This window comes from Symphalangus syndactylus, chromosome 15 (assembly GCF_028878055.3).
Source record: "Symphalangus syndactylus isolate Jambi chromosome 15, NHGRI_mSymSyn1-v2.1_pri, whole genome shotgun sequence".
Taxonomy (NCBI): Eukaryota; Metazoa; Chordata; class Mammalia; order Primates; family Hylobatidae; genus Symphalangus; species Symphalangus syndactylus.
In genome coordinates, this window is record NC_072437.2 from 61,993,460 (window position 1) to 62,012,417 (window position 18,958).

General features: G+C 38.8%; 1 long non-coding RNA gene across 1 annotated transcript; it reads right to left on the minus strand.

Annotated features, from left to right (window-relative positions):
- Positions 1-5,089: 5,089 nt before the first annotated feature.
- On the minus strand, positions 5,090-14,293 carry LOC134732551 (uncharacterized). Its single transcript, XR_010115868.1, has 3 exons — positions 14,247-14,293; positions 7,843-7,929; positions 5,090-5,161 (listed from the first exon to the last, which is right to left on the minus strand). It is a non-coding gene; the product is annotated as an uncharacterized lncRNA (long non-coding RNA).
- Positions 14,294-18,958: the final 4,665 nt, after the last annotated feature.

An 18,958-nucleotide genomic window follows, 5' to 3' on the forward strand; every position in this document is an offset into this window, starting at 1 on the left:
TATTGGGTTCATTGATTTTTTTGAAAGTTTTTTTTTGTGTCTCTATCTCCCTCAGTTCTGCTCTGATCTTAGTTATTTATTGTCTTCTGCTAGCTTTTGAATTTTTTTGCTCTTGTTTCTCTAGTTCTTTAAATTGTGGTGTTAAGGTGTCAATTTTAGATCTTTCCTGCTTTCTCTTGTAGGCATTTAGTGCTATAAATTTCCCTGTAAACACTGCTTTAGCTGTGGCCCAGACATTCTGGTACATTGTGTCTTTGTTCTTATTGGTTTCAAATAACTTATTTATTTCTGCCTTAATTTCGTTATTTACCCAGTAGTCATTCAGGAGCAGGTTGTTCAGTTTCCATGTAGTCGTGAGGTTGTGAGTGAGTTTCTTAATCCTGAGTTCTAATTTGATTGCAGTGAGAGACTGTTTGTTATGATTTCCATTTTTTTGCATTTGCTGAGGAGTGTTTTACTTCCAATTAATTGGTCAATTTTATAATAAGTGTGATGTGGCACTGAGAAGAATGTATATTCGGTTGACACTGGGTGGAGAGTTATGTAGATGTATATTAGTTCCGCTTGGTGCAGAGCTGAGTTCAAGTCCTGAATATCCTTGTTAATTTTCTGTCTCATTGATCTGTCTAATATTGACAGTGGGGTGTTAAAGTCTCCCACTATTATTATGTGGGGGTCTAAGTCTCTTTGTAGGTCTCTAAGAACTTGCTTTATGAATCTAGGTGCTCCGGTATTGGGTACATATATATTTAGGATAGTTAGCTCTTCTTCTTGCATTGATCCCTTTACCATTATGTAATGCCCTTCTTTGTCTTTTTTGGTCTTTGTTGGTTTAAAGTCTGTTTTATCAGAGAGTAGGACTGCAAACCCTGCTTTTTTTGCTTTGCATTTGCTTGGTAAATATTCCTCCATCCCTGCTTTTCTTTTGCTTTCCATTTGCTTGGTAGATCTTCCTCCATCCCTTTATTTTGAGCCTATGTGTGTCTTTGTACATGAGATGGGTCACCTGAATACAGCACAGCCATGTGTCTTGACTCGTTATCCAATTTGCCAGACTGTGTCTTTTAATTGGAGCATTTAGCCAATTTACATTTAAGGTTAATATTGTTATGTGTGAATTTGATCCTGTCCTCATGATGCTAGCTGGTAATTTTGCCCGTTAGTCGATGCAGTTTCTTCATGGTGTCGATGATCTTTGTAATTTGATATGTTTTTGCAGTGGCTGGTACCAGTTTTTCCTTTCCATATTTAGTGCTTCCTTCAGGAGCTCTTGTAAGGCAGGTCTGGTGGTGACAAAATCTCTCATCATTTGCTTATCTGTAAAGGATTTTATTTCTCCTTTGCTTATGAAGCTTAGTTTGGCTGGATATGAAATTCCAGGTTGAAAATTCTTTAAGAATGTTGAATATTGGCCCCCACTCTCTTCTGCCTTGTAGAGTTTCTGCAGATTGATCCACTGTTAGTCTGATGGGCTTCCCTTTGTGGGTAATCTGACCTTTCTCTCTGACTGCCCTTAACATTTTTTCCTTCATTTCAACCTTGGTGAATCTGACGATTATGTGTCTTGGGGTTGCTCTTCTTGAGGAGTATATTTGTGGTGTTCTCTGTATTTCCTGAATTTGAATGTTGGCCTGTCTTGCTAGATTGGGGAAGTTCTATCGGATAATATCCTGAAGGGTGTTTTCCAACTTGGTTCCATTCTTCCTGTTACTTTCAGGTACACCAATCAAATGTAGGTTTGGTCTTTTCACATAGTCCCATATTTCTTGAAGGCTTTGTTCATTCCCTTTCATTCTTTTTTCTTTAATCTTGTCTTCATGCTTTATTTCATTAAGTTGATCTTCAGTCTCTGACACCCTTTCTTCTGCTTGATTAATTTGGCTATTGATACTTGTGTATGCTTCACGAAGTTCTTGCACTGTGTTTTTCAGCTCCATCAGGTCATTTATGTTCTTCTCTAAACTGGTTATTCTAGTTAGAAGTTGCTCTAACCTTTTATCAAAGTTCTCAGCTTCCTTGCATTGAGTTAGAACATGCTCCTTTAGCTCTGAGCAGTTTGTTATTACCCACCTTCTGAAGCCTACTTCTGTCAATTCATCAAACTCATTCTCCATCCAGTTTTCATCCCTTGCTGGCGAGTTGTGATCCTTTGGAGGAGAGGAGGCATTCTGGTTTTTGTAATTTTCAGCCTTTTTGCACTAGTTTTTCCTCATCTTCGTGGATTTATCTACCTTTGATCTTTGATGCTGGTGATCTTTGGATGGGGTTTTTTCATGGGCATCCTTTTTGTTGATGTTGATGTTATTGGTTTCTGTTTGTTAGTTTTCCTTCTAACAGTCAGTCCCCTTTTCTGCAGGTGTGCTGGAGTTTGCTGGAGGTCCACTCCAGATCCTGTTTGCCTGGGTATCACAAGTGGAGGCTGCAGAACAGCAAAGATTGCTGCCTGCTCTTTCCGCTGGAAGCTCTGTCCCAGAGGGGCACCCGCCTGATGCTGGCCAGATCTCTCCTGTATGAGGTGTCTGTCCACCCCTGCTTGGAGGTGTCTCACAGTCAGGAGCCACGGGGGTCAGGGACCCACTTGAGGAGGCAGTCTGTCCCTTAGCAGAGCTCAAGCACTGTCCTGGGAGATCCACTGCTCTCTTCAGAGCCAGCTTGCAGGAACGTTTAAGTCTGCTGAAGCTGTGCCCACAGTTGCCCCTTCACCCAGGTGCTCCATGCCAGGGAGATGGGTGTTTTATCCACAAACCCCTGACTGGGGCTGCTCCCTTTCTTTCAGAGATGCTCTGCCCAGAGAGGAGGAATTTAGAGAGGCAGTCTGGCTACAGTGGCTTTGCCAAGCTGCAGTGGGTTCCACCCAGTTCGAACTTCCCAGCAGCTTTGCTTATACTGTGAGAGGAAAACTGCCTACTCAAGGCTCAGTAATGGCGGACGCCCCTCCCCCCACCAAGCTTGAGCATCTCAGGTTGACTTCAGACTTCTGTGCTGGCATCAAGAATTTCAAGCTAGTTGATCTTCCCTTGCTGGGCTTCGTGGGGGTGGGATCCGCTGAGCAAGATCCCTTGGCTCCCTGGCTTCAGTCCCCTTTCTGGGGGAGTGATCAGTTCTGTCTTGCTGGTGTTCCAGGTGCCACTGGGGTACAAAAAAAACCTCCTGCAGTTTGCTCGGTGTCTGCCCAAATGGCTACCTAGTTTCGTGGTTTAAACCCAGGGCCCTGGTGGTGTAGGTACCCGAGGGAATCTTCTGGTCTGTAGGTTTTGGAGACTGTGGGAAAAGCCTAGTGTCTGGGCTGGATAGCACCGTCCCTCATGGCACAGTCCCTCATGGCTTCCCTTGGCTAGAGGAGGGAGTTCCTCAACCCCTTGTGCTTCCCAGGTGAGGTGATGCCCCACCCTGCTTCTGCTCATCCTCTGTGGGCTGCACCCACTATCTAACCAGTCCCAATGAGATGAGCTGGGTACCTCTGTTGGAAATGCAGAAATCACCTGCCTTCTGTGTTGATCTTTCTGGGAGCTACAGACTGGAGCTGTTCCTATTCGGCCATCTTGCCAGCCACACGATGTGAGGCATTATTCTTGTAATACAGTAACAATTTTCAGTTTAGAAAGATGTATTTAAAAATAACAAAAAGAAAACAATAAATCTTTTAAAGTATTTCACTGAGTCCTTGAAACAGTTCACAGACCTCTTGTTAGAACTTCTGATTTCTAACTAAGGCAGAAGATGAATCGTTCTGAGAGATTGAATATGTAAGGATTAATCAGATTGGGGTTCCAGCGAACGCAGATGAAAGATTTGGGAAAGTGGGGAACAGTGGGGCATGGTTTGGTAAAAACAAGTGGCAAGCAGTTTTGGGGTTGGAGGACTGAGTAAACAAGAAGGTTTAGTTTAGCATCTAACAAAGATGGAGTATGAAGTAGCTAATTTGAAGATTATTACACAATGCATCCCAGACATTCTCTCATTGATGGTGAATAGTTTGCAACTCAGAAGGTACCAAGGACTTGGATTGGTTACAACTCCAAAGAGCTCTAGTCTCTTGCACATAGGAAATTGGTTCTGTGAAGGAATTAAGCAGGAATTCATATGGATTGTGGAAGCAGCTAACATATCTTGGAAGCATTTTTGAATTGTTTCATGCTTATTTGAATATTTCACTTTGGTTTCAGTACTCTCTTACAAGGAAATGAAGAGGAAACATATTGTTCTTTGTTTTTGCTAATCTGGAAACAAGAAAGATGGAATCCTTAAAAGAAATTCTCAGCCCTAGATCCTGAAAAAAAAAAAAAGAAGAAAACAAAAAGTAATTCAACCCCATTCTTCTTTCATCAGTTATCAAAGGGCCTTATTGAATGTTTCCCTTTTTTGAGGGTCTTTCTTTGAGAGTCTCTTTCAGACTTCTGGAATGGACTATATGTGGTTTGTGGAAAGATCCAGATATTTTCATATCTCTTTTACACGTATCAGCCACAGTGACACTGGATCATGTTGTTCCTGTTTTTTCTTAAAACTTTTTTAGAGATGGGATCTTGCTATAATTACTTAGGCTGGAGTACAGTGGCTATTCATAGGCACAGTCATGGCACACTACAGCTTCAAACTCCTGGGCTCAAGTGATCCTCCTGCCTCAGCCTCCCAAATAGCTGGGACTACGGGCACACTCCACTATGCTTAGCTTATCTCTGTTTTTCTCTTCCGTGGCACTTTGTTGCTTTCCTCCATGTATTTATAAATTAATAAATTAATACTTTATATTTGATGAGTATCTCTCTCTCACTAGACTATAGGTGCCAAGAGAGTTTGCTCTTTTATCTACACTACCTAACACAGTACTTGGCATAGGTAGTTGCCATTGATTGATTGGTTAAATATATGCCCAAGGAACTGTTTTGCCTTTTTCTACTGTATTTTACATACTTCCTATGAAGAAAACATTTCAATCTGTTTTTAAGGCAGAACATTTTCTCACTTGAGGAGGGAATTTGACCATATCAACAAAGAACAAATTGTACAAGATGGCTAACAGTGCATGTGTAAATAATTTATGAATTAAAATGTTTTTGGGGTGTTAATTCTTCAAGTCAGATATTTACATTGTCTACTTCTCATTGATCTTGTTTGATTTTTCTCTTTGGTGGTATAATTGAACTTCTCTTCTTCATTGCTGAGAAGGTAAAAGAGGTAGGTGGCTGTATTAGCTCATTCTCATGCTGCTAATAAAGACATATCAGAGACCGGGTAATTTATAAAGGAAAGAGGCTTAATTGACTCACAGTTCAGCATGGCTGGGGAGGCCACAGGAAACTTACAATCCTGGCCAAAGGGGAAGCAAACACATTCTTCTTCACATGGCAGCACCAAGGAGAAGTGCCAAGCAAAAGAGGGGAAAGCCCCTTATAAAACCATCAGATCTCATGAGAACTAACTCACTATCACGAGAATGGGATGAGGAAAACTGCCCCCATGATTCAATTACCTCCCACTGGGTCCCTCCAACGACACGTGGGGATTATGGGAACTACAATTTAAGATGAGATTTGGGTGGAGACACAGCTAATCCATATCAGTGTCATTAGAGCTTGGTTTCATTTCTGGCTTTACATGTGACTTTGGGCAAGGCATAAGCTGTGAGCGAAAGCCTCATCCATTGTAAAACAGGAAAACTCATTTGGCTATATTGTTTCTCTACAGAATGTTGTGAGGATAAAACAAAATAATTAAACATGAATTTTCTTTTGGTAAAGGTATTTAATAAATAGTATATGTTTATATGCATATGCACACATATATAATTATTCCTGTTGTTTTGGCTATGCCAAATTTTAATATCGTATATAGTATTTGAATGATAGGGGATGACTCCATAAAAATGATAAAAATAATGATGGCAACTATTTAGTAGTACTTTATAATGGCCAAGTGTTGAGTTAAATGCATATGTTTTCTTACTTGATTCTCCCCAAAATATGTTAATAACCTTTTTCATTCCTATTTTCACCCCTGCCGCTCTCACTTGAACTCACTCCAGTGAATAAGGCATTCATACTCATGACTCCACTAAATCTTTTCCTCTCAGGGTTACTATTGGCTTCTATGTTGCCAAATGTCAGTGGTCCATTCTGCCCTCATCTCACTCAGCCCCACTGAACATATGACAGTAGGTTCTTCTCTCTCTCGATGCACTATATTCACTTGGCTCTAGGACACCACCATCCCATGGTTTTCCTGCATCGTCCTCCTCTTCTTGACCTCTAAATATTGGAGACCCCCAGAGCTCAGATCCTGGCCCTCTTTTCTCTTCTATTTTAACATACTCCTACAGGGATCTCACTCAGTCCTCGTAAATTAAATATGTTTTTTCTCAGATAATGCACAATTAAGATCCATTTTTGACCTCTTTCTGGAATACGTACCATATTCAATGATCTACTCAAAATTTACATGGGAATATCTAATTCATATCTCTAACCTCTTTATAGTTCCTTTTCTTTTTACTTATTCCTAATTTAGTCTTCCCCATTTCAGTAAATGGCACTGCCATTTACTCGGTTACTTAGGCCCAAAACTTTAGAATCATTCTTATTTATCACAACTGACAATCTCTCAGAAGTTATATTGAATCTACTTGAAACTCATCTTGAATCCAACCACTTTTAGCTACTTCCAAGTGTCGTCTTCCCCTTTTAAGACACCATCATCACTTGCCTGCCCTATTGGAACTGCCTTTACCTGGTCATCCTGTATCCACTCCTGATTCCCTAGGGTCTGCTCTCCACATAGGAGCCAAAGTGATCATTTCAAAACACAATTGGATCATGATACTCCCCTACTCAAAAGTGTCCAATGGCTTCCCATCACAGAATAAAATCAAAAACCCTACTATGGCATATATATTTGTCTATGAGTTACCTGGGCTACCTTTTATTTATTTATTTATTCTTAGTTTTTGAGACAGAGTCTCCCTCTGCTGCCTATACTGGAGTGCAGTGGCATGATCTTGGTTCACTGCAACCTCCACCTCCCCTGTTCAAGCAATTCTCCCACCTCAACGTCCCGAGTAGTAGGCACTACAGTCGCCTGCCACCACGCCTGGCTAATTTTTGTATTTTTAGTAAAGACGGGGTTTCAACATGTTGGCCAGGCTGGTCTCGAATTCCTGACCTCAAGTGATCCACCTAGGCTAACTTTTAAATTCAACATGTAAGTCAGTGAATAATAGTGTTACTGATTTCCTTGCTTTTTCTCAAATTCAGCAGAACATTCCTTCCAGGAGGTCTCTCATTTGCTCTTCCCTCTGCTTAAAATGCTCTTCCTCAAATATTCACATGGATCACCATCCCATATTCTTCATGTCTTGACTCAGATGATATCTCCTAAGAGGACTTACCAGCCCCTACTCTTGTCTGATCATGATTAGCTTATCTAGAATTCTTTTCTTTGGAATCATTATTACAATCTGAGATTATATTTAATTTCAATCTTGTTATTACAAGCTATGTATGAGAGTAGTTCACGGCCACATCCTTACTGTCTAGAACACTGCTCAGCATACGGTAGTGTAAAATTTATTTTAAAAATTTACCTTTGGATACCCCTCTGTGGTCAGTCTGATTTTCCATCTTTTATAGGAAAGGTAACTGAGACTCAGGGTGATCAAGTCACTTTGTCAAGATCACATAGTAAATAATACAGCCTGGATTCGTAGACTGATCTGACAGTAAATCTTACACTTCTAGCTACTATACCATATTGCTTTCCTTTTTATGCTATACTGTCTTCACTCAATAATTTTGGAAATTAAGAATGCTGAATTTCCATAAACATTAAAGTTTTTAGAAGACTTACATGTGTGCTCACATTTCAGCCTTTGTTGCCTTCCTAGGATTTTTTTTTAAGGTTCACACACATGCTCACCAGCTTGTTTCAGCTTCCCTGAAGGAAGATTTAAAGAGGAGAAAAACACCTTGCAAAACACATCAATACAAAAGATTGTTAAAAAACAATCAATGACACATCACTGACAATTGGATAAATGTACAGATCCTTAGAATTTCAGACTCTAAAGTGAAATTGATATAGTCAGGTGACTTTTATCTCTTTGATCCCATGTGCAAGTTTAGCATAGGCCTGAAGCAGTACTTAAACCGTAACAGTGTTACAAGAGGAGCTATTGACTTTGGCATTAGAGAAGACCTAATGCCAGTTATTGAAGTAAGGTTTTACTGATTTTTAACACTAAAAAGATTTCTCTAAAAGTAGATCCAGCAACCGTCTTGTTAAAATGCTCTTAAGAAATGCTAAATTGTCTCCTCTATTAGCCATTACTTCATTTTATCCACATTTAAGACAAAAATCTAAGTGCAGAAATCAAAACACACAGCTTACCAATTTTGTAGGAGTTTTGTCGATGTTTGAATAGAAGCGGAAAAGTTGTCATTCTTGTGGCAAGAGTTGGACATTTGAAGACACTTGAATAAGTTTTTCCTTTTCCATGAAATGTAATAGTTAGCATTTATGGAATCCTGGTTCTACCACTACTGGTTGTGTGACCTTGTGTACATTACTTCTTTTTTGTGTTTCTGAGTCTGTAACCTGGGTATATTACTAGAACAAACCTCATGGGATTTTGGTGAGAGTTAGAAGAGAAAGTGCTAAGCACTTAAGTGTGATTACTTGGGAAATGCTGCCAGCTATTATAATGCGTGTAGGACCACTACACCAGTGTTTCTCATCCTTGGCACCACTGCCATTTTGGGTTAGGTCATTCTTTATTGTGGGGTGCCATATGTATATGTAGGAAATTTAGCAGCATCTCTGGCCTCTACCCATTCCTACCAAAGCTGTGATAACCAAAAATGTCTCCAAACATTGCCAGATGCCTTCATGGGAGGCAAAAATACCCACTTGTTGAGAGTCACTGTATTAGACTAATGCTTTGTATATGCTATCTGATTTAATCTTCACAAACAAGCTTGTGGAGTAGGTAATAATGTTATTTCATGTTTACAAATGAGGACAGTAGAACTTAAGACAGTTAAATATTTGCCCTAGACACACAGATGGTGAGAAATGGGCTGTTGGTAGAATCTGACTCTGCCTAACAACAAAGCTTTGATGGTGTGTTACTTGCATCGAACTCGATAAGATTGTCTTTGGTAATGTCTCTAGTTAATAGGTTGCTCCCGTGCAAATCGCCAAGTCAACATTTCACTCTATTTCCACTAATCCCTGACTCAGGAGCCTATACTATCTTTATAGCCCATTCTCTTTCCTCCTTACAACTTGTTGCTCGTCTCTCTTTTGCATTGAAGAATGGTATACCTTTCTATTAGGCCCAATTGGTTAGTGAGGCTTCACAATTCTCACAAAATATCAATTGCACTCTCAGCTTGACATTAAAGCAACAGTTTCTACCTTTAACTGGCAATAGATACAATCGGTGCTTCTGATACTTGTTACTAAGAATAACATTTAACTGACTTTTGCATAAAATTTATTACAAGCTTAAGAAGAATGAATTCAGGAAGTATTGTCTAAAGAATTTGTAGTGCTTTGAGGACTAAGCAGAGAATAAAGAAAATAAATGGATAAGCCTTCTCTTGCTTAGAAATTAAGGAGGCCAGGTACAGTGGCTCATGCTTATAATCCCAGCACTTTGGGAAGCTGAGGTGGGAGGATCGCTGGAGCCCCGGAATTCGAGACAGTATTCAGATAGAACGAGACGGAGAGGGAGATTAGGTGTATTTTTCCATCTTTATCTTACTGAACCTCTCTGCTGCATTTTTCACTTTTGTGGCTTTCATAATATTAACATTACGGGTTCTCCTCCTATGTCTGATGAACTCCTTCTGTTTCCTTTCTTGGCTTCTGTTCTTTTTGGCAATGTCTGAAATAATTGTGCCCCAGGGTTGGGTCCTCAATCCACAAGTCATCTCACTTTCTATATTCTTTCAGCAATGTTATTCAGCCTTATGGTTTCAGATGCCATTATTTGCCAGTGGATTTCAAGTCTGTGTCTTTAAGGCTATGCTCTAGCTTAAAACTCAACTGTTCAATTACCAAGTGAGCATCTCTAAGGAATGTTCCACAGTCACTGCTGTTTCAACAGGCTCCCCCAAATGGGCTTTATTTCCTTAGGTGGTGGCACCACCATCCACCCAGTTGCCTAAACTAGAGTTTGTGCATCATATAGAATTTTGCAATTACTTACCTCTCCATGCCCGATCAATCACCAAGTTCTAATAACACTAATTCCTAAAGATTCCTTCAGTTCATCTTTTCTCTCCATATTTACTGTCACTGTCATTATCTGTCATCAGAACTACTGCCATCACCACCCCAAAGATCATTAAGACAGGAAAATGTCCAAGTTGTTAGCAATGACTACCTAGCCTTTCTTGGTGCAGCCTCCACTGTTGCATTTCTCTTTGTTCCCACTACTTGTCTCACAGTGAACACTCAAGCAACGCTTAACTCCTTGTGATTCTCTATACCAACCAGACTGATTTTCACTTCTCTGCCTTTGCCCAGCTGCTCCTTTTGTCTGGAATGCCCTTTCCCAATTATCTCATTTCAGAAAGTTTTTGGTAAACCTTACCGTTCCCTCCCCAATACCTCTCTCTCATAATCTCTACCTTGATATACCTTCTGCATACACACAGCCAACTCTTTGGGACAAAGCCATAGCAAACATTTCATAAATGTTTGTTGAGTGAATGACTATGTCAGATATCTCACTGAATTGGTAGCAATCTACTTCACTAAAAGTGCTTTGTAAAATAATGATCTCAATGCAGTCAAGATTTTATGTGATTTACTGATGAAGGTTAGCCTAGAATCATAAATTCAGTAGAGGACTATTACTTTTATTCATCTAACCACCTTCAGTAAAGTATCAGATGTTTCCTTTGCTTGTGGCAGAGATCCTGGCTTATCAAACTAGATGTTGGTATAAAGCTCTTTTGCAGTAGGAAGAAATGTGTGGACAGTGGAATTAGATTCTGGGTACGAAAGCTGGATGTTTGATCCAGTATTTTTGTTCAAATCTCTTGCCTCCAACATACAGCCCTTGAAGCTATACCTCTCAGCATTATCTCTGGAGGAAGAGTAATGGGGAACATTCCAACAACAAATACAGGTATGTAGATTAAAATTTTTTATATTAAACACAATATTTAAAAATTGTATGTATAAAAATATAAAGTGGAAAACAGAGAGAGGATAGTTTTTTATATTACAAAAGTTATTTCTGGCTTTACTGAAAGGATCATTGCAAAATTTATTCAAGCAATCATGTCTCAGTGAATTAAAATACCACATGATTTAAAAAAGTGTTACATACATTTTAGGAACAGATTGCACATATTAGAAGATACCTGTTCTTTAGATCCATAAATATACATTTTTTTTTTTTTTTTTTTTGAGACGGAGTCTCGCTCTTTCGCCCAGGCCAGACTGCAGTGGCTCTATCTCGGCTCACTGCAAGCTCCACCTCCCAGGTTCACGCCATTCTCCTGCCTCAGCCTCCCGAGTAGCTGGGACTACAGGCACCCACCACTGCGCCTGGCTAATATTTTGTATTTTTAGTAGAGACGGGGTTTCACCATGTTAGCCAGGATGGTCTCGATCTCCTGACCTCGTGATCGACCCGCCTCGGCCTCTGAAAGTGCTGGGATTACAGGCATGAGCCACGGTGCCTGGCCTAGATCCATAAATATACATTTTTTCTTAGTGTTTATATTGTTATGTGAATATACATTCACTATCTCTTTTCAGGTTTGTTTAAATGTGACCATATTTATGATTTATGCTATGTATTTGAACATGTATCATGCACATATGTAAAGTAACAAGCCTTTCAAAATGTCATTGTCCTGAATATTTATAAAATGTCACATCAGTGTTAAAAAGAATTTCAAGTAATAGATATTCTGTGGCATATGCAATAGTTGTTGAGTATATCATTTAATGAACTAAAATCATTGGAATTTTTAGGATGTATCATTATTGACCAGTTTTAAGCAAAAACGCAAGAAGTTTCATTATTTTCTTTGTCAAAAATCTCTCTCACTGAGGGCTGAAAGACATCTATACAGTTATAAATAGCGTCATAAGGATGTCAAACTTGACTCAGGTGGATCAACAAGCCATTATTCCTCTCATTTGTACTCATTTTTAATGATCAGCACCTGAGCTCAACAGTATTTTTGTGACAATTTCAATCTATAGGACTGAGAGAGCTGCTGTTTATCTATTTCTCACTGGAGACATTAGCATTAACGAGCTGACTCCTGCACTACCTGGTGCTAACTGTGGGTCACATTGGTATGAAGGTAGCTGCATCTCGAGGTGGACCATGCCATCTCTATTTTCTGGACAACAGCTGGCAGATAAATCTTCCACTATTAACATCAGTGTGAACCGAATGCCAGCTACCTGCATTATGGCCTCGGGTCTAAGAAGGGAAGCATGGCACTATTAGCACAACCTATACACATTACCCATAAGAAGCAGAAGGAGCTACATATATCAGGTGAACAAAAGACACCATTAGCCTTCCCCTTGTCCATATACAGTTAACTGATACTGTTGCCCTCACTATTTTGAATCAACATGAACAAATTCAGAGCTACCAATACACTGATTCTAGGTTGGCATAGTTTTCTTTTCTAGTGGTTTATAGATGTGTGCTGCAAAACAACTAGGGTTTATTCATTGAAACAATTACTTTGATTTTCAATCATGTACATTCTCTGAAATCCACTAATATTAATAACATTTTGTGTGCGTGTGTGTTGAAGAGGGAGGGGAAAAATTACCATATTCTTTTCAATGTGAAAGTTCTTTCTGTTCTTGGTAGGGAAATTAAGCTCTTAGAGCAAATATGACCCTGGAGATCTGTTCTTAACTAAAAAGAAATATTATTGCATTTCTATTTATTAAAAATTTTAAAAAGTAGTTTAGATTTTTTTTTTTTTTTTTTTGAGACAGAGTCTCGCTCTGTGGCTCAGGCTGGAGTGCAGTGGTGCTATCTGGGCTCACTGCAACTTCTGCCCCTCGGCTTCAAGGGATTCTCGTGCCTCAGCCTCATGAATAGCTGGGACTACAGGCGCACACCACTATGCACTGCTAATTTTTTGTACTTTTTTTTTAGGTAGAGACGTGGTTTCGCCGTGTTTCCCAGGCAGGCCTCGAACTCCAGAGCTCAGACAATCCACCCGACTCAGCCTTCCAAAGTGCTAGGATTACAGACGTGAGCCGCCGTATCCTGCCTAAAAAGTAGTTCTGATTGGCAGAACTTTGCATAACAAATGTTTCCTTCTTTACTTCCTGGGATTCTCACAGTTCTTTGCACTTTCAATCTTAGAGTAGGATAACATCTGATCAATTTAATTGTTGATGATGCAGAACATCTCCCAGTAAAAATTATTTTTGCTTTGAGCAAAGGATGAATAAATCTGGGAAGGAATGAAAGTATCCCTCAAAAGGTGGCTGCACAATGGCAAAGCAAACAACTGGAAATTGAAAACTGGTTATTTGCTTTATTTTAGGTGAAAAAAAAGGGAAAATCTCATTATTTAAATTTAGTTTTTAAAATGAACAAAATGAGTTACTTGTTGAGATACATACCAAACCTAGACTGGAAACACATGTTTTATGGACAAATTATTCTTACTTTATACCTCAGAAGAATAGTTTTATATCCATTTTTTCCCGGTGCAAATAGATGAGTTCTTGCTATTTGCATCGTTTGGAAAACAAAACTATCAGAATTACTTTCTTTTTTTGCTCCCCAAGGACATAGTTTTATCATTAAATTCAGGAAGTAGATAAATGCTGAAATAACATAAACAGATCCCATTGTATATAAATAAGCCAATTTAAAGTAATTTAGTAAGGGAAAGGCTCTATTGCTTTCTTAGTTTTTTTTCTGAACACTTTGCTTCATTGTAACATGTACTGGGCCTGCATGTTTTAATGTTCTTTTTTCTCTTTACATCCCCCTTTGGGGTTTCCGTCCACTAAATTCAAAAATCATTGCCTTTCGGGGATTTATTGGTATTTAAAAGCAGATCCCAACATCTTACAAATTGCAGTTGTAGCCTATGTAAGGTGATGGTCAATAAATAAGGGAGAATAAGAACACTAAAGCTAGATTGTGAGAGAAGAAAAGGAAAAAAGCTTACTACATTCTTTCTAAACAAACAAAAAAGGCATAATTGGAAAAATTCATTTTTATGTTTCCTTACATTAGATGGGACCACTGAGTGAAACATTCACTGATGAATTACTCCTGTAATCTGTGTAGGAAAAACAGCTACTGGCAAATTAAAGAGTCCTGGAACAGAGCCATGAGAACTAAATGGCTAAAAATGAAAACAGGCAAACATTTGAGAGTATTCTACAGAATACAGATCTTTCAACACCTCCCCCTTTTCACTGGTTAATTCATTGTCATGGAAACAGAATTTATCAAAATGTTCTTGCTCACTCCTAGTGACCCAGTGAGTAGACTTAGAGAGCTAGTGAAAGGTAACTCAGGCTGAAGCAATTTTTACAAATGATATGCTGCAGTTCATACACTGGTGAATTTTGAATGGTGCCATTGTGTCGGTTGAACAGGTTTCCAAATCTCAAAGGGTTCACTTTTTTGTTTGTGTTTTAAAAATCTGCCAAGCAGAGAAACCAGAAACCTTTGCTAGTGAGTGAGCACAGGTGACTAACTCTATGGAAAGTGGCCGAATTTAGGTCTGAACTCACCTTTCCCCCTCAATTTGCTTCCCCCCGCCACCCCCACTTGTCTAAAGGATGTTCAAATCCAGAATTTGGTAGACATTTCTTTGGTCAATTTATCTGCCTCAGCAGCTCTCTTCTGTTCTGTAGCTCAGAAATACAAAAATCCTTCGTTCCTCATTGTAACCATCTTCTCTTATCTTTACCAAAAGCTAGGTGTTGGTAATCAAAGCCTGGCACCTCTGGGCAGCTTGCAGCTGACACCTTTGCCAGACTAGAATTAACCCTGCAATGGAGTACCTTCTTGGATTCAGGAAAATGACTCGAGGGATTCCCTAAGGAAAAGTGCCATTTCACTGTTTTAAAAAAATTAGACATCATCTTTGTAGCTGCCAAATTCAAGGAAGGTTGATTTTTTACTTTATTTTATGTTTGCAATTAGTGACTTGTTGTCATGGAAACCACGCTTCAGATGATTCTTGAACTTAAATGGCTGAATGTGATCAGGCAGACGCCCTCCTCTTTTTTAGGCTCAGTAGTCAATGTCTCTCTCTTTGGTTATTCTGATAACAGAATCGCATGAAACATCTATAAACATGCAAAATAATAGCATGGGGCAACATCAATTAAAACTGAATATTCAATAATTCATTCTTTAATTAAGGCTCTTTCCTCTTTTCCTGAAGCTGTAACCTTTCAAGTGTTAAAACAGACATAAGAACTAAATCATTTTGTAAAAAATCTTTTCTAATTAGCTGTTTGCGATACACTAATGAAGAAAAACAGGATTTGAAATTCTTTTTTGGTTTTTAATGTTTTGATATAGAAAGAAAAGTGAAAGGGCTTCATTTGGAAAGTCTATTCAAGGTGAAATAACTATGGTTTGAGGCTGTAGCCTCTCTCTGTGTGTTTCTTTTGTCTCTGCATGAGGGAGGGTTGGGGTTTATCACAGAAACCAGCATAGCCTACTCATGGTTTCTGGCAGCCAGATAATTAATCTATATTGAGACTGCAGGCAAAATGTCCGTGTTTGCATCTGTGACCACTCTGTGTTAGAGCTGAAAAATGAAAACTTCCAACCATCAGAGCAGCTCATCTTTAAAAAGAAAATAATCAAACACTCAGACACTCTGGATTTATTTGCTGACCTCTGTTTGAATATAGAATTCACTACTCTTCAGAAATACCATTATGCAGCATGTACACTAAGCCCTCGGTATATCTGGGGCTTGCTTTACTCTCCAGATATGGGGAGTTCACTCATCTTCCTTCATTAATGCTAATTCATGGACAAGAAACCCTTAAGAGAGGGAACAAAATAAGTCTGGTCAATTTTCTTTTTTAAATTAGGGAGCATTTTGGCATATTTTTTTTTCTAGTGAAAAAGAAAGTTGACTTTGAACATCTTTTTAATTAAACCAGAGTGTAAAGTCACAACAAATTTTATGAAACTGAGGTAAAAGCAAATACTTGCATTATGTTATATGATTATCTGTCTACCTATTAATATCTATCTATCTAACTACCATCTATCTATCTCATGCTTCCTAAAGGATGGCAACATTTGGAGCTGTTGTGTGAAACGTAAGTGAAGTGATTTGGCTGTCAATCACTAAGCCTGACTCAAAAAAAGGTCTCATTTTTGCAATTATATTCCATTTCTTAGTTTCGATAAATCATCTAACTTCTCTGTGACTTTGTTTCTTCATCTTTAAAATGAGAAAAGTGCCCATTTTAAGTTCCCACAGACATGTATAAAGAATATTTATGAATATTGAGGTACTCAATGCATTTTGGTGACTGAATAAATAATTGTCATATATTATTTTTCAAATTGAATAGTGACAACGGTGATAGCCTTTTGTTTTTTTTGTAAGACGAAGATGTTATGGAGGACAATGTTTGCCTCTCGTTCCCTGAAAATCTATCCAAAGAAACAGGTTAGGATGAAATACATATTTTACAGCAGTGTAGCAATTGGGTTACAATGTATGTGAGACCAGAGAAAATTGGTAAAATGGGAACACTGCGTTGCTACATATTTTGTGTGTCTTTCTTAAATACATGTTTCTAGTAGGAAGCAGGAGTTCTCACTCTATTTCTTACCGAGAAATGGTATGCATAGCGGACAGAGATAATAGAAAAGATGTGATGCATGAGACCTCTTCTTTTGATTCTGAGGCCAGAGAGGTCTAAAGACAAGAGGGTTCTTATCTTCTATCTCATAGCCTTTATTCACACATAGCCCTCTATGTGGAGGTAGAGCAAAGCACTCTCCTCCTCCCTAAGAAAGGTGTCCAGGAAGGTCAAACACAGTCGAGAACTAAAAGGAATGATGTTGTCCTGATGCCTGTCCCTTACTGCTGTGTGTCATATGTGTACAGAGGGGAAGTTAGTTTAATGTCATCCCTTGAAAACTAGGAGAGAGGAAGCACATTCATCTTTAACTTGAATTCAAGTGAAAAGCAAGCACTAATACTATGCTTTCTTCCTACATTGATTTTATCTGCTTCAGAAAATTGACAGCCTAAATTGAAATCAGGTAGATGAAAAATACATTTCTTCAAACGTTGTGCTCTTCAGGGAAAAATTACACACACAGAGTGATATGTGCATGCACACATGCGCACACACACACACACAAACACACACACAACCCTAGGCTGCAGCCTACGTTTTTATCTTTGCTTCTCCAAGCCACGTTTAGTGGAGGCATAGCTGAAAATATTTTGGGACAGGTGACATAGTGAAATAACTCAAGGAATGGGACTATCAAGAATGTACAGCTGTACAGCTACTTGAACAATGAATGTACAGTGTACAGCTGCTTTTGGGGATGTCAGATCAATATCTTTCCACTCTCTTCGTACCTGTCCGTCCTGGTCTGTCACAAGAGTGCACTGGGTGGTCTGGGAAGTCTGGCTTGGGTTCCGTTAACTCTCAGAGTTTACCCCAGGACTGTCACCAGCAGTGTTACATTTCACACTCTCTGCCCCTGCATTGGTGATATCATTCTCCATTGGGGTATCCATTCTCAATAGTTGACACTATTGGTGGGGAATGCACAATATAATTTCAATGAGAGTATCTATAAGACAGAAATGGAGCTCAAGAAGAAAAGGATATAGTGACTCAAAGTTACCATTTTCATTGGAAATTTGTTGGCTTTTTGCAGCATGCTACCAAATGCCTAGAAATTTCGATAAATTCATAACATACTAAGAGGCCACCATGCCAGTGGTCCCTTCCAAACATGAAGTAGAAAGCAGCTTGTCCTTAATTCATTTTATTACATGACTTTTCTTAGATCAAAGATGATTAGATTGGGATTTGACACCAGAGCCAAATACAATCATCTATCAACCTATCAGGAGACTTGAAGAATGAATTCTGTCTAGTAGGGATGGTTTATGCTGGACAGTGATTAACCCCGTCATATTATTCCTTATGGAGTAGAATAGGAACATAGAGAGAGGGACACAGACACTAAATGGATCAGAAGGCTAAGAGACACCCAGAGAAAAACAGCTGGTACGAGGTGGCAGAAGTCATGTAAACAAAGGACATGAGGTAGAAGAAGGAAGAAAGTAGTCAGGAAACAGAACTAGACCCACTCATCATAGAAAAATGATCTATGGGAATAGCAACTACTAGATTATGTCGTGTGATGAGACAGACAAGGTATTCTAATTCTCCATGAGATACTTTCCTTGGTAGCTGAAACAGTTTTTTACATTCCCTAATTTCTCCTTGTATCCTCATAGCAAGTCCCATCAATTGAAAATTCTTGGCCATTAACGCTGCAAATATTATTTCTGTTTTTTTTCTTTCTTCTTTTACAGAAATTCTTATTATTTGTATGTTCCATCTTTCATATTTGCCCCACACTTCTTGGATAGTCTGCTCCTTTTTTTCCAGTTTTTTTTTTCTGTTTTAAACAAATCTCTGCTTTTCGGTTTGAGGCATTTCTATTGACATATCTTCAAGCTCACTGATTCTTTCCTTGGCTGTGTCTACTCTACCGAGGAGCCCATTAAAGGCATTTTTCATTTCTGTCATAGCAAATTTTACTTCTAGCATTTTTTTTTAATTCTTAGAGTTTTCATCTCTTTGCTTACATTACCCAACTGTTTTTGCATATTGCTCCTTTTTTCATTAGAGTCATTAGCATATTACTTGTACTTAAATTCCAGGTCTGATCATTCCAGAACCTCTGCCATACCTAAGT